Raw genomic sequence first — 12,055 nt, 5'->3', positions numbered from 1 at the left:
GGGGAGAGTTAAAGGAGAATGCTAGAATTTATGTTATGCAAACCGAGGGTTGGGGTCCACCACTGCCTTTCCCAGGGGAGGTCATACCCACGGCACCCCCAGATTTACCTCCAGTACCGATGTACCCTGTGACGACTGAACGTCGGACAGGAGGGGGTCAGGACCCGGCTGTTACATACACGACTCCATTTACAGTGGCACAATTGGCTGAGATCGCAAATAAAATCACAACTTTTGAGCCATTGGCTGACCCATACAGTTTCTTTGAGGATGTTAGGCAGCAAAAGATAATGCATGGGCTGGATGAGAGAGAGGAGGTGAAGCTGATAGTCATGTGCTTAAGCAAGTCTGTACGGTCTGCCCTGCCAGCCCTTCAAAATGTTGGGGAAGGAACATTAAACGAAATGAAGGAAGCGATATTGACTGCGATAGGATTTAATAAAGGGGATCCTGTAGATGGGTTAAATAAATGCAGACAGAGGAAAGGGGAACATCCGACTGCCTTTGCCAGTCGTTTGTGGATCCACTTCACAGGAGTATATGGGGAATTAGATCGGACTAGATTAAATGAAGCTGATTCATCCAAATGGGCTAGGACATTAGTGTCGCATGCTACAGAGGAAGGTAAGAAAGCCTGTGCTAATTTTGACCCTGCAGAAACCACACACAATGAAGCGTGGGTTCTCCGACGCTTAGCTCGAATCTGGGAACAGGAAGTTCAGGGGGCCCCAACGTCACGGTCAGAAAGGGAGGCAAAAATGTTTCCGATGAGGGCTAGTCAGGGTCCAGTATGGAGAAACAAAGGTAGAGGGAATCACCAATACCAGAGAGGTACACGTCTACCTTACACAGCAGCCCCAGGGAGAGATAGAGGGACATGTTTTAATTGTGGACAGTCGGGACACTTTGCCCGAGATTGTAGGGCACCAAATTTTAGAAGACCAGCAAACCCTGCACACCCATACAACCCTGCTGATCGCCGACACAGGGGACCACGAGGCCACACAGAATATAGGCCCAATCCCCGACACCGAGAACGATATAGAGCTGAGCCCAGAGGCCCACGCCCACAAGTACAGTGTTACACCTGTGGGCAACCCAACATTTTGCCCGGGACTGTAGGGCACCACCCAACTACCCCACACGACCATCTCAGAGGTTCCGACGATGGAACCCAACCCATGTCCCTCGCAGGACTGGCCCGACAAGCAGCTACAACCCCCACCCAGTAATCCCAGGACCAACAGATACACCCACGGTCCCCGCTCCAATTTACAGAGCTTCAGGAATAAAACCATGGCCCGGGCACCCCGACGAAAAGGATGGGGAACCCGCAAACCTTACCCCCTACGGCACCCCTGGTACCAGGACTCCCAGAACCGTTTGACCCGGCGCTCACTACCAGGGATGGTACCTGGCAGCCAAAGCCTGCCCATGTAGGTTCCCTTCACTCAGGAAGAACCAGGACATCACAGTCCAGATTGTAAATAGCTTCATCCGTCCACTCCACGCATCACCCAATTGACATTTTATTTTCACGTTCTGCAAATTCCTCACCCCACTCAACCCCATTAAACACTGATTGCCAACCAACCCTTCGTATGGCACTATTGGGCCTTTATTATTCATTTACTTATTTCTTTGTTTTTTTTTGGAAAAAGTTGGGGGGGAGTCATATGACATTCTTGTAATGAAATTGGAAAGAGAATCAGATATTAATAAGAATTAACAGGTGCTACCTTGATCTCCCCTAGAATGAACAACATACTTCTCTGCTATCTGGGATTCCTCGTCTCAGACTGAACCACAGACACCACCTCAACCAAAGACCAGAAGAGCAGCCTACGATACCCTGGATATATGTGGTTCATCCCACCAGAAGCAGGCAAATGTGAGGATGGCATCCTATGGGTACACCCCAATAAGAGTATCACCGATGGATGTAATATCCAAGGAGTGGTGTACAGGAAAGATAATAGGAGCTCTGATTACTGCTTCCTAAGGACGACCCTCACTAGTGACTGATGGGTATACACTAACCATGGGTGCATGTAGCTAGCCTGTCTAGCCTATGGTCCAGAAAAGGGCTGGAATTAGGAAATAAGGTTATTCAGAACGAGTATAACTACAATGAAATTAAGAATGGGTTAAGACCAACTGTTGGCACACCCATCTCCACTTGTCCTGAAACTACTCCAGGGCCCCAAAATGGGTTGATACTAAAACACACAGGGAAAATCTTGTATGATTTAAATGAGCATGCACTGCGTGGCTTCAGAACAAACACTAGCCTAAATTGCTCAGTAGAAGTTCGTAACTTGGACATAGACATAACTCGGGTAGCTTACAAAGGAGCAAGGAGATACTGTCTTACCACCTCCCTGAAACAATATCAGTATGGCACAACCCATTGTAACATTACTAACACTACATTCTGCATCAAACCAGACATACCAGCCAGAGTGGGCCTCATTCAACTAATAGACATTCATAAAAGGGAGAGGATAGATGTGAACGCCACTGACGAGCTCCAACAGACTCTAGGGGAGAACCATGAGAAATATGATACAAGCTTAAACCTCCTGCCGGAGGAATTGAACCTGATTCGGGCAAAATTGGCTACAGCCCACAGAACCTTCACCAAAGTAATACAGCAGACCCGAGAGGTAAAAAAAAGAGGATTAAGGAAATCAAAGTCACCACTTGGTGGGATGTCCTTTGGAACTGGGGCTCAAACATCCAAATCCATCCATTTGTTCGCTTAATGTCACACCTGGCTGTAGTACTAATTTTGTTCACCCTAGTATATCTGATCATCCTCACAGTCCAATTCAGCCGATGGAAAAAGAGGATGACCCGGAGGCAGAATGTAGGGTTCGCCCTTGAATCATGGCTCCTCTAATTCAGTAGTACAATGTTTATGGGAGGGCTGCGATTTTACCATTTATATTAATGAGCCATTAGAAATTCCTCTACCAAAATGTGTCTCATATGCAAATACTTTATTCTAATGTTTGTTTAAATGTTGGTTTATAATTAATTTATTATAGTAATGGTGTTTGGAATATCTGATTGTTTGTATTTGTGGGTAACTAGCTATTATAATAATGGGGTTTAGAATATGTGGTTGTTTGTATTTGTATCGTAGACTGTTGTCTGTAGCTTCTGGAATATGTTGTAGGAATGCATTATTACTGTACATGTCAATACCTGGGCCTTGCTTGACTGTTGAGTGACTGGGGAATTCCTGACAGATATTGGTCCTGAATTTGTGATCCATCACGCTTTGCGTTCAGGATCAAAGGGGGGAATGTAGCCAAACAAGCCACCTAAATTGGCGTTTTGTAAAGCACTCTGGGATAACTGGGCAAGAAACTAAACCGACAGGCTGCAGTTTAAAGACAGACAAACAGGCTGCAACCCTGATGAGCGAATACACAGGATATGGGCCATCTCCAGGATGAAAGAGACTGTCTGATCACACTGGGCTGTGTGCCAGACGTAAAGGCACCGTGAATCCTTATTTAGGAGGAAGGTATGTGACCTATGTGCCTACAACACATACAGGCATGGCCGCCAGGGACACACCCAGAGATCGGTGTGGTAGCACCTGATTGGACTCTTATCGATCAGGGTGATCAAGTCCTGATCGATTGATTGGCAATGGCCAAAAAAAGGGCGTGAAACCAAACAGAGTATAAAGGATGCTGCACAACCAGGAATCTCTCTCTCTCTGATCCCGCGAACGAGCTACAACAATGGTGAACATCGCCAGCAAGAGGAGAGCCACCACACCCGAGAAGGAAGAAAGAGAGACTACAGCCAGAATGCCAGACCAGAACAAAGGACCAAACTACACAGACAACTACCAAGACCAGCACACAGATAAAGGCCAGTATCTGTTTGGGTATTTGTCAGTCACACAAAGTTAAGTCAAGGTCTTGTATTGTACTTGAATTCTAGCATTTCTGTAAGATAACTTATTGTTGGTCGGGTGGGTGATTATTGATTGTGTGGGTTTAATTAAATATTGTTTGTACTAATAAGACGTCTACTCAAAGTTATTTGTCCATCGTATAAGGGTTAAAACAGGCGGATTTTTACAACAGGAGCATATTCATCAAACCCTGTGAGTTGGGATGATCAGTTGAGATAGACTCAGAGGGTAATTTAGTTATCAAAAGGATATAATATGATTCAAATACTGGATTTGTGGAGATATTTATTCAATGTCACAGAACCTGGCCAACATTGTCAAGAATTATGTTAACAAGTAATAGATAAGACTTGATTGTAGAGATATTAGGTATTACCAGCTTAATACTTGTGGATATCAAAAACCTACCCAATGTCCAAACACGGTCGAGCCTCCCCCTGATGGGTTAGTTAGGACTGGGAAAGCTAAAACTTTATTACATGATGTGACAATGGTGTCTCGAGGGGTAACCAACAATACTTACAGCATTGCTCCTGAATCACAGACACAGGATATACTGGGCGATATTGGGGGATTGTTTGGGAGTGAAAACTCGGTATTTAATTCAGTACAATTGTCTGAACTGAATGGCTATTCCTCCTGGGTTGCCACGGAAAGGGATGACAATGTGGAGGCTATGGAACCGAGAATGCACTCACTGCCACAGACCTACAGGGTGATGGACTCAGAAAAACATTGAATCAGGTAACTGAAGGGATAACTAAGACCACTGGAGCCTCAGTCAAAGGGTGGATGAAGGGTGAGATTCTTGCCAGAGATCTGATAGATGAGGTTAGGTCTGAAACTAAAGATTCGAGATTTGGAACCAGTCCTCAACCTTGATTTGAACTCTGCGATTTGGTCTGGTTATTTGAAGGGTACAAATTAAAAGGCCTTCAACAATTAATAATCTTTCCACCTTGTTGTATTTAATTGTGGTAACAATATGGGTTATTAAATGGAAGACGGAGGTAACCAAACAGTTAAATGCAGAGTTATGGTGGTGTAAACAGGAATGCTTTATGAAATATATTAAGTGATGTATGTGATATAACACTGATATTGTGTAATTTGAATGAATTTATTTGATTGTCTTGCAATTTGATTTTCACTTCCATGTTGATTTGGTCATGGGTAAGTGATCCATTTTGCCTGTGGCTTCAGGGATCAAGAGGAACGACTGTAGCCGAATGAATTTCAGAGATTCAACTTCAATCAAGCAAAGCAGGTTTTTGGTCAATGTTGTAAGCACGCTAGGATTTCCTGTGGCCAAGCTGGCCTGAGACTTATTCCAAAGAAAGAGCTGAAGGCGGGGAGCCAGTGTCTCCTTATCTGGGCACTGGAATGTGGGCTACATACAGTAAGGCATAAACATGATGGGGTCTGGTGGGTCCTGACCCTCTGTGCTGGGTCTATCTGATTGGCCTCATCGAACAGTTTTTGATCAATTCATTGGCTGGCGGCCAAAGACCCATTGAGGCATAGGAATGCTAACAAAGAGCTTGTGTTCAGGCAAAATCTGGACCAACATTCACAGAAAACAACAAAAGAAGAAGACTGATAGTTATGTGGCAAAATCCTGGCCAGGTTTCGTATGCAAGTGGAAATCAGCCTCAATTTCAGTAACGGATACAGAGTATTTATGCATTGCAGGTATTGACTAGTTTCTAAGTAGCAAAAAAAAAGAAACAAAAACAGAAAAATGCTGGAAAATGTCAGTGGGTCTGACAGATCTGTGGAGAGAGTTAGAGCGAACATTTTGAGTCTGGATGAACCTGTGTTAGAGACCAGAATAATGAAAGTTGTGTTTAAACATTCAAAGTCGACTTAGTGTTTTCATTCGCTATTAGAGGTTAAAACACACAAGTTTGAAGAACAAAATAAATTAAATATCTTGTGTCTCTCCTTCCTTCATTTACTCCCTGCTTCAGTCAGTCAAACCACCCAGTCCCATCCTCCATCTCTTCCTCTGTTTCCCAGTCTGTAGCTGGGATTTCTTCCCCGTTTCCATTTCTCACTCTGGTCCCACACTTGACTCCAGCGCCTGTTTTGTGAGCGGTGATCACAGTGACCATTCAGCCCAGAGTGTTGAACTTTCCCTTGCAGTTCATTGTAGTGCCGATTTCAGCCAGAAGATGGTAATGTCGAGCTGTTCAAAGATCAGTAAAGTTTAACAGTGCAATGTCGCCTCCTGCTGCTGGATACCTGGTACTGGCAGCAATCCCAAAAACACAAAATGCTGAAACACTCGGCTGATCAGACAGTTCAGCAGCACCTTTCTTCACAACTGAAAGAGAATTAGATCAGAAAGAAAGGAGGGAAAATAAACATGAGCCTGGACTTCCCAATTCCATGTTCCTGTCACACACCGAGTCCCTATCGGGAAATTCCACACTGCCAGTCTGGACAATGTTCAAAAAAACCCAGGTTGGGAGAGTGAAATTCCCCAGTTTGGGATCTTGCTGTGTGTCACGGGGTGAATTCAAAAATCTGGGCCTGTTTTCCGAGTAAGAGAAGATAAGAAAGTTCTCCTGGATTAATAACTGGGGGATTGGTGGATAGTTAGAATGTGAGAATGAAAGTGAAATCAGACAGAGCAACACCACCTCCCCCTGGCTCAGAATGGTATTGCAGCAATCAAATTCGATTTTTAAAATCCATGCAGCAGCTCCACCTAATGGCTTGCGGTGAAACTGCAACAACATGTTTCCTTGTTCAATTCACCCGCAGATCAAATTAATACCAAAAATGCTGGAAAAATGCTCAGTCGGTCCCGTCTGTGGAGAGAGAAAAACAGAGTTAACATCTCGAGTGGAATATGAATCTTTTTCAGACGATTTCCACCATCAGCAGAATTTTGCTTTCATTATAACAGATGAAATTTTTTGATTGCATAAATACAGTTTACCTGATGCAACAACATTACTTGTCAACAAAATAGCAAATCTAAAACCACAAACTGTCTGTGGATTTATTTTTAACCCAGTAATTTCTCAGAATCTTTATGTTACTCAGGACCTCAAATTGATTTCAATAATCAATTCGTTCACACAATTTCATTTCCTGCCTGAAAGGCGATATCAGGATTTTAGTCCGTACTATCTGATTATATTTCTCCAAGGTTTTCTTTGTATTGATGTTTATGAGGCTAAATGAATAAAAATACTTTTAATAAAAAACCTATTTTACATGGAACAACATCGCCTCCTGCTGCCTGAGATCGGGACTCCACAGATTTATTTTTCCTGCATTACTGACTTTGGCCACCCGGTGGTGCTGGAACACCGTTGTTTCTTTCCGGGAAGCTGATTCTGTAACTGGTTTACTAACTGACAATAACTAGTGAAGGGTGCATTACAGTTTGTGTCAGTGAATGGCTCCATTAGGTCTGTGCAGATATTAGGGATGGGCAACAAATGCTGCCTTTGCCATTGACACCCCCCCTGTTCTGAGCTGTCACCATGTTCTGAAATTGGTTTCTTGGGTTTGGACTCTGGGTCTGGAACTTGGTTCTTAGGCAGACTGTCAACAGATTTTAGTATCTGCTTCAACACTTATTTATTAGAACTTCTTCTAAGCAGATTGGAGGAAACAGGAGCACACGGGAGGAAACGTACGCTGACACAGAGAAAATAAACTATGAAGCTGGGCTAGCGCTTAATATAAAAAAGGATAGCAAGAGTTTTTATAAATATATAAAAAGGAAGAGGCTGGCTAGGGTGAACGTTGGTCCTTGAGAGGATGAGAAAGGGGACCTAGTGGTAGGGGATGGGGATATGGCTAAGGTATTGAATAATTTTTTGTTTCTGTCTTCACGGAGGAGGACGTGAATAATTTGCTGGGTGTTAGCGATGGAAAGGTGGTCGGACTGGAGGGTCTTAATGACATTCCTGTTACTAGAGAGGCGGTGCTCGACAGACTGGAGGGGGCTGATTGTGGACAAGTCCCCAGGACCGGATGGAATGCATCCGAGGGTTCTGAAAGAAATGGCGGAGGTGATAGTGGATGCCTTGGTGGTTATTTTCCAGACGTCGCTGGATTCCGGGGAAGTGCCGGAAGATTGGAAAACGGCTAATGTTACGCCATTGTTTAAGAAGGGTACCAGGCAAAAGGCGGGGAATTATAGGCCGGTTAGTTTAACGTCTGTGGTAGGTAAAATGTTAGAATCCGTCATTAAGGAGGAAATTGCGAGGCACCTTGAAGGGAATTGCTTGATAGAGCAGACGCAGCACGGTTTCATTAAAGGGAAGTCGTGTCTGACAAATTTACTGGAGTTCTATGAGGATGTGTCTAGGGCAGTGGATAGAGGAGAGCCGGTGGATGTGGTCTTTCTTGATTTTCAGAAGGCGTTTGACAAAGTACCTCATAAGAGGTTATTGCAGAAGGTCCGGGGACATGGAGTAGGGGGTAGGGTGTTAGCGTGGATAGAGGATTGGTTGTCAAATAGGAGGCAGAGAGTGGGGGTCAACGGGTGCTATTCGGATTGGCGGATGGTGACTAGTGGAGTGCCCCAGGGGTCGGTGCTGGGACCTCAGCTTTTTACCATTTATATAGATGATCTGGAGGAGGGAACCGAGTGTATGGTGTCGAAATTTGCTGATGACACCAAGATTGGGGGAACGGCAAATTGTGCGGAGGGTGTGGAGAGTCTGCAGAAGGATCTAGATAGGCTGGGTGAATGGGCCAGGAAATGGCAAATGGAATTTAATGTTGGCAAGTGTGAGGTGGTCCACTTTGGTAGGAAGAATGGTAGGAAGGACTATTACTTACGTGGCGAAAAACTGCAGCAGGCGACGGTGCAGAGGGACCTCGGGGTCCTTGTGCATGAGTCACAAAAACCCAGCTTGCAGGTGCAGCAGGTGGTCAGGAAGGCGAATGGGATGCTGGCCTTCATAGCGAGGGGGATTGAATATAAAAGTAGGGAGGTCTTGCTGCAGCTGCATAGGGCATTGGTGAGGCCGCAGCTGGAGTACTGTGTGCAGTTTTGGGCGCTGCACCTGCGCAAAGATATTTTGGCCCTGGAGGGAGTGCAGAGGAGGTTTACTAGGCTGATACCGGAGTTGAGGGGGTTGAGCTATGAGGAGAGGCTGAATAAACTAGGCTTGTACTCGTTAGAGTTTAGAAGAATGAGGGGAGATCTCATTGAGACGTATAAGATGATGAATGGGATGGATAGGATAGAGGTGGAGAGACTCTTCCCGCTCAAAAAAGACAGTAGGACTAGGGGGCACAGCCTCAAGATAAAGGGGGGGCGGTTTAGAATGGAGTTGAGGAAGAACTTCTTCACTCAAAGGGTGGTGAATCTCTGGAATTCTCTGCCCGTTGAAGTGGTGGAGGCTGCCTTACTAAATATTTTTAAGAAGTGGGTTGATGGGTTTTTGATAAGAGAGGGGATTAAGGGTTATGGGGAGAGGGCGGGAAAGTGGAACTGAGCCACGACAGATCAGCCATGATCTTATTGAATGGTGGGGCAGGCTCGAAGGGCTGGATGGCCTACTCCTGCTCCTATTTCTTATGTTCTTATGTAAACAAAGTGAAAATATAAATAATACTGTGAATTAATTTACTAAGTTTGTTTTCTTTTGTATGTTAGGTTTTATTAATTGTATTTCTTGAAAATTACGTCTTTAGGTTTTTTTTTAAGTTGATAATGATGATGTTCGATTGATGTGAAGTGTGTCCTTAAAGAGTTAATGAGAACAGAACACGAGACCAGCCAAACACCTTATTTAGCGAGTGACTCACTTCGAAAGTGAAAGCTTTCTGGGATTAACTGATGCGAATTCTTTTACGCCTTACAGATCTGGTTAAAAAAATCGATTAGATAGTCAGAAAGTAAGAGGTAAGTAGCAAATATTCTTTATTTTCAGGGAAGGATGTACCTGTATCAGGGGAAAGGAGACAGAGGGTGTTTTATTACAGAAAATCATAAGAGTCAAACACAGTCCGGAAAAAGGCCGAAGCAGGAAGTCCCTTCGTGACAACTCGTAAATGAAACTTTTAAAATGAAATAATTTAGCCCTGTAGATAATTGCTCGATCTCCTGTTTAAGAAAAAAGCCATTTTATACAGTAGTCCATGTTGAGGAATTGCTACACTTGTTTCAGACAGTGATCCTGAACACTGAAGGGTGATCCGAGCAGCTCCTCTCTGACACTGCACGACAGCTCCGTCAATATTAACAAAAACCCAGTATTACAGATCGGTGTAAATCGGAAACATATACTGTATTAAAAAAACCCAGGAACAGGCAGCAGTTCAAACAACATCCGCATTAAAAAGAATTTGTTGTATACCTTGAACTGAAGGAGGGAATTAGACAGTTTAAAGTGCCCGAACATGGTAACTCTCTGGGAACTTTTACAAACTGTTATCCAACTTATTTAAAGTCTTTGAACTTGAACAGGAAATAAACAACAAGTAAAAATGAAGGTGGAGGCACAGACTAAAATCTATACCTCGGGGACCGTGCCTGGTATAGACGTTTTATGAAATGTGGTCTTGTTCCCGTTCCACATTACCCTCCTCGCACTGATTTAAAAACTCTCATCTCATTTGGATTTTTAAGAACATAAGAAATAGGAGCAGGAGTAGGCCATCTAGCCCCTCGAGCCTGCCCCACCATTCAATAAGATCATGGCTGATCTGAAAATGGTTCAATTCCACTTACCCGCCTGCTCCCCATAACCCTTAATTCCCTTATTGATCAGAAATCTATCTACCTGTGATTTAAACATATTCAAGTATGTAGCCTCCACCACTTCAATGGGCAGAGAATTCCAGAGATTCACTACCCTGAGAGAAGTTCCTCCTCAACTCTGTTCTAAACTGATTCCCCCTTATTTTGAGGCTGTGTCCTCCAGTTCTTGTTTCCTTTCTAAGTGGAAAGAATCTCTCTGTCTGTACTTTATCTAGCCCCTTCATTATCTTATGTCTCTATAAGATCACCCCTCGGCCTTCTAAACTCCAACGAGTACAGGCCCAATCTCTCCTCATAATCTAACCCCCTCGTCTCCGGTAAGAACCTGGTGAACCTTCTTTGTACTCCCTCCAAGGCCAATATATCCTTTCGCAAATAAGGGGACCAAAATTGCACACAGTACTCTAGTTGCAGCCTCACCGGTACCTTGTCCAATTGCAGCAAGACCTCCCTGCTTTTATATTCTATCCCCCTCGCTATAAAGGCCAACATTCCATTCGCCTTCTTGATCACCTGCTGCACCTGCAGACTGAGTTTTTGCGATTCATGCACAAGGACCCCCAGGTCCCTCTGCACAGTAGCAAATTGTAATTTTTCATCATTTAAATAATAGTCCATTTTACTATTATTCCTTCCAAAGTGGATAACCTCACACTTTCATAGTTCCAATCACTGAGGTTGGCCCAGAAAATTCCAGATATGCAGGGTAATTTTCAACCACAAAAATCTATCAGCTCAGACACCAGACGGACTATCTGTGAGCACAGTGAGTTGTCTAAGCTCTTATTTTCCCAAGACTCTTGGCAGTTCAGTGTTCTTCATATTAGCATTAACCATAGCTGTGATTTCCCCTCTGGCTGTAAGTGCTATATATGAGGTGGGTGTGCTGGTAGTTACTGGATCCCTGCCAGGACAGTATTACCAGGTGATCTATATCCTTTTTCCACCAAACTCCTAAAGTACTGGAATTTAATCTACTTTGCTGATTGTTAATGTTTTCCCTTCCGTCAATATTCTCATTATTCACACATTTTGTTGTAGATTTCTATTTTTATTTCTTTGATCTTGTTCCACATTCTGTTCCATGTGGCTGATCACTTTTGCAATTTCATCGTGCTGTTTTGCAGGCAATACAGAGGTCATTCTGTGACTTTTCCTGTGTCCCTGTTTTCTTTCCTTGTTCCTTTTTAAATATTGTTCATCTGTAACATCTTCCTGTCCTGACAAAGGTCCTGACAAAGGTTCTGACACGGAAACCAATGCTTGAATTTTTAAAATGCAGAGTACATCCAGACTCTAGGTTGCAACATTTGTTTCAAAAGGATTAAGCATCAGAGTTGACCTGGTAGCAGACTTTTGCATTCTGTCAGCCTAGCCAT

The 12,055-nt window shown here is 43.8% G+C and overlaps 1 protein-coding gene across 1 annotated transcript in view; it reads left to right on the top strand.

The window, feature by feature from the left end:
* Nucleotides 1-9,730: 9,730 nt before the first annotated feature.
* Nucleotides 9,731-12,055, top strand: part of LOC145337234 (butyrophilin subfamily 1 member A1-like) — a 68,263-nt gene continuing 65,938 nt past the window's right edge. Inside the window, exon 1 of the mRNA XM_080182026.1 lies at nucleotides 9,731-9,818. The gene's annotated coding sequence lies outside the window, so the exon portion shown is untranslated. The remainder of the gene's footprint in view (nucleotides 9,819-12,055) is intronic.

This window comes from Carcharhinus amblyrhynchos, unplaced genomic scaffold (assembly GCF_965287045.1).
Source record: "Carcharhinus amblyrhynchos unplaced genomic scaffold, sCarAmb.v2.hapA scaffold_45, whole genome shotgun sequence".
NCBI lineage: Eukaryota > Metazoa > Chordata > Chondrichthyes > Carcharhiniformes > Carcharhinidae > Carcharhinus > Carcharhinus amblyrhynchos.
This window is presented reverse-complemented; position numbering and strand designations above follow the sequence as displayed.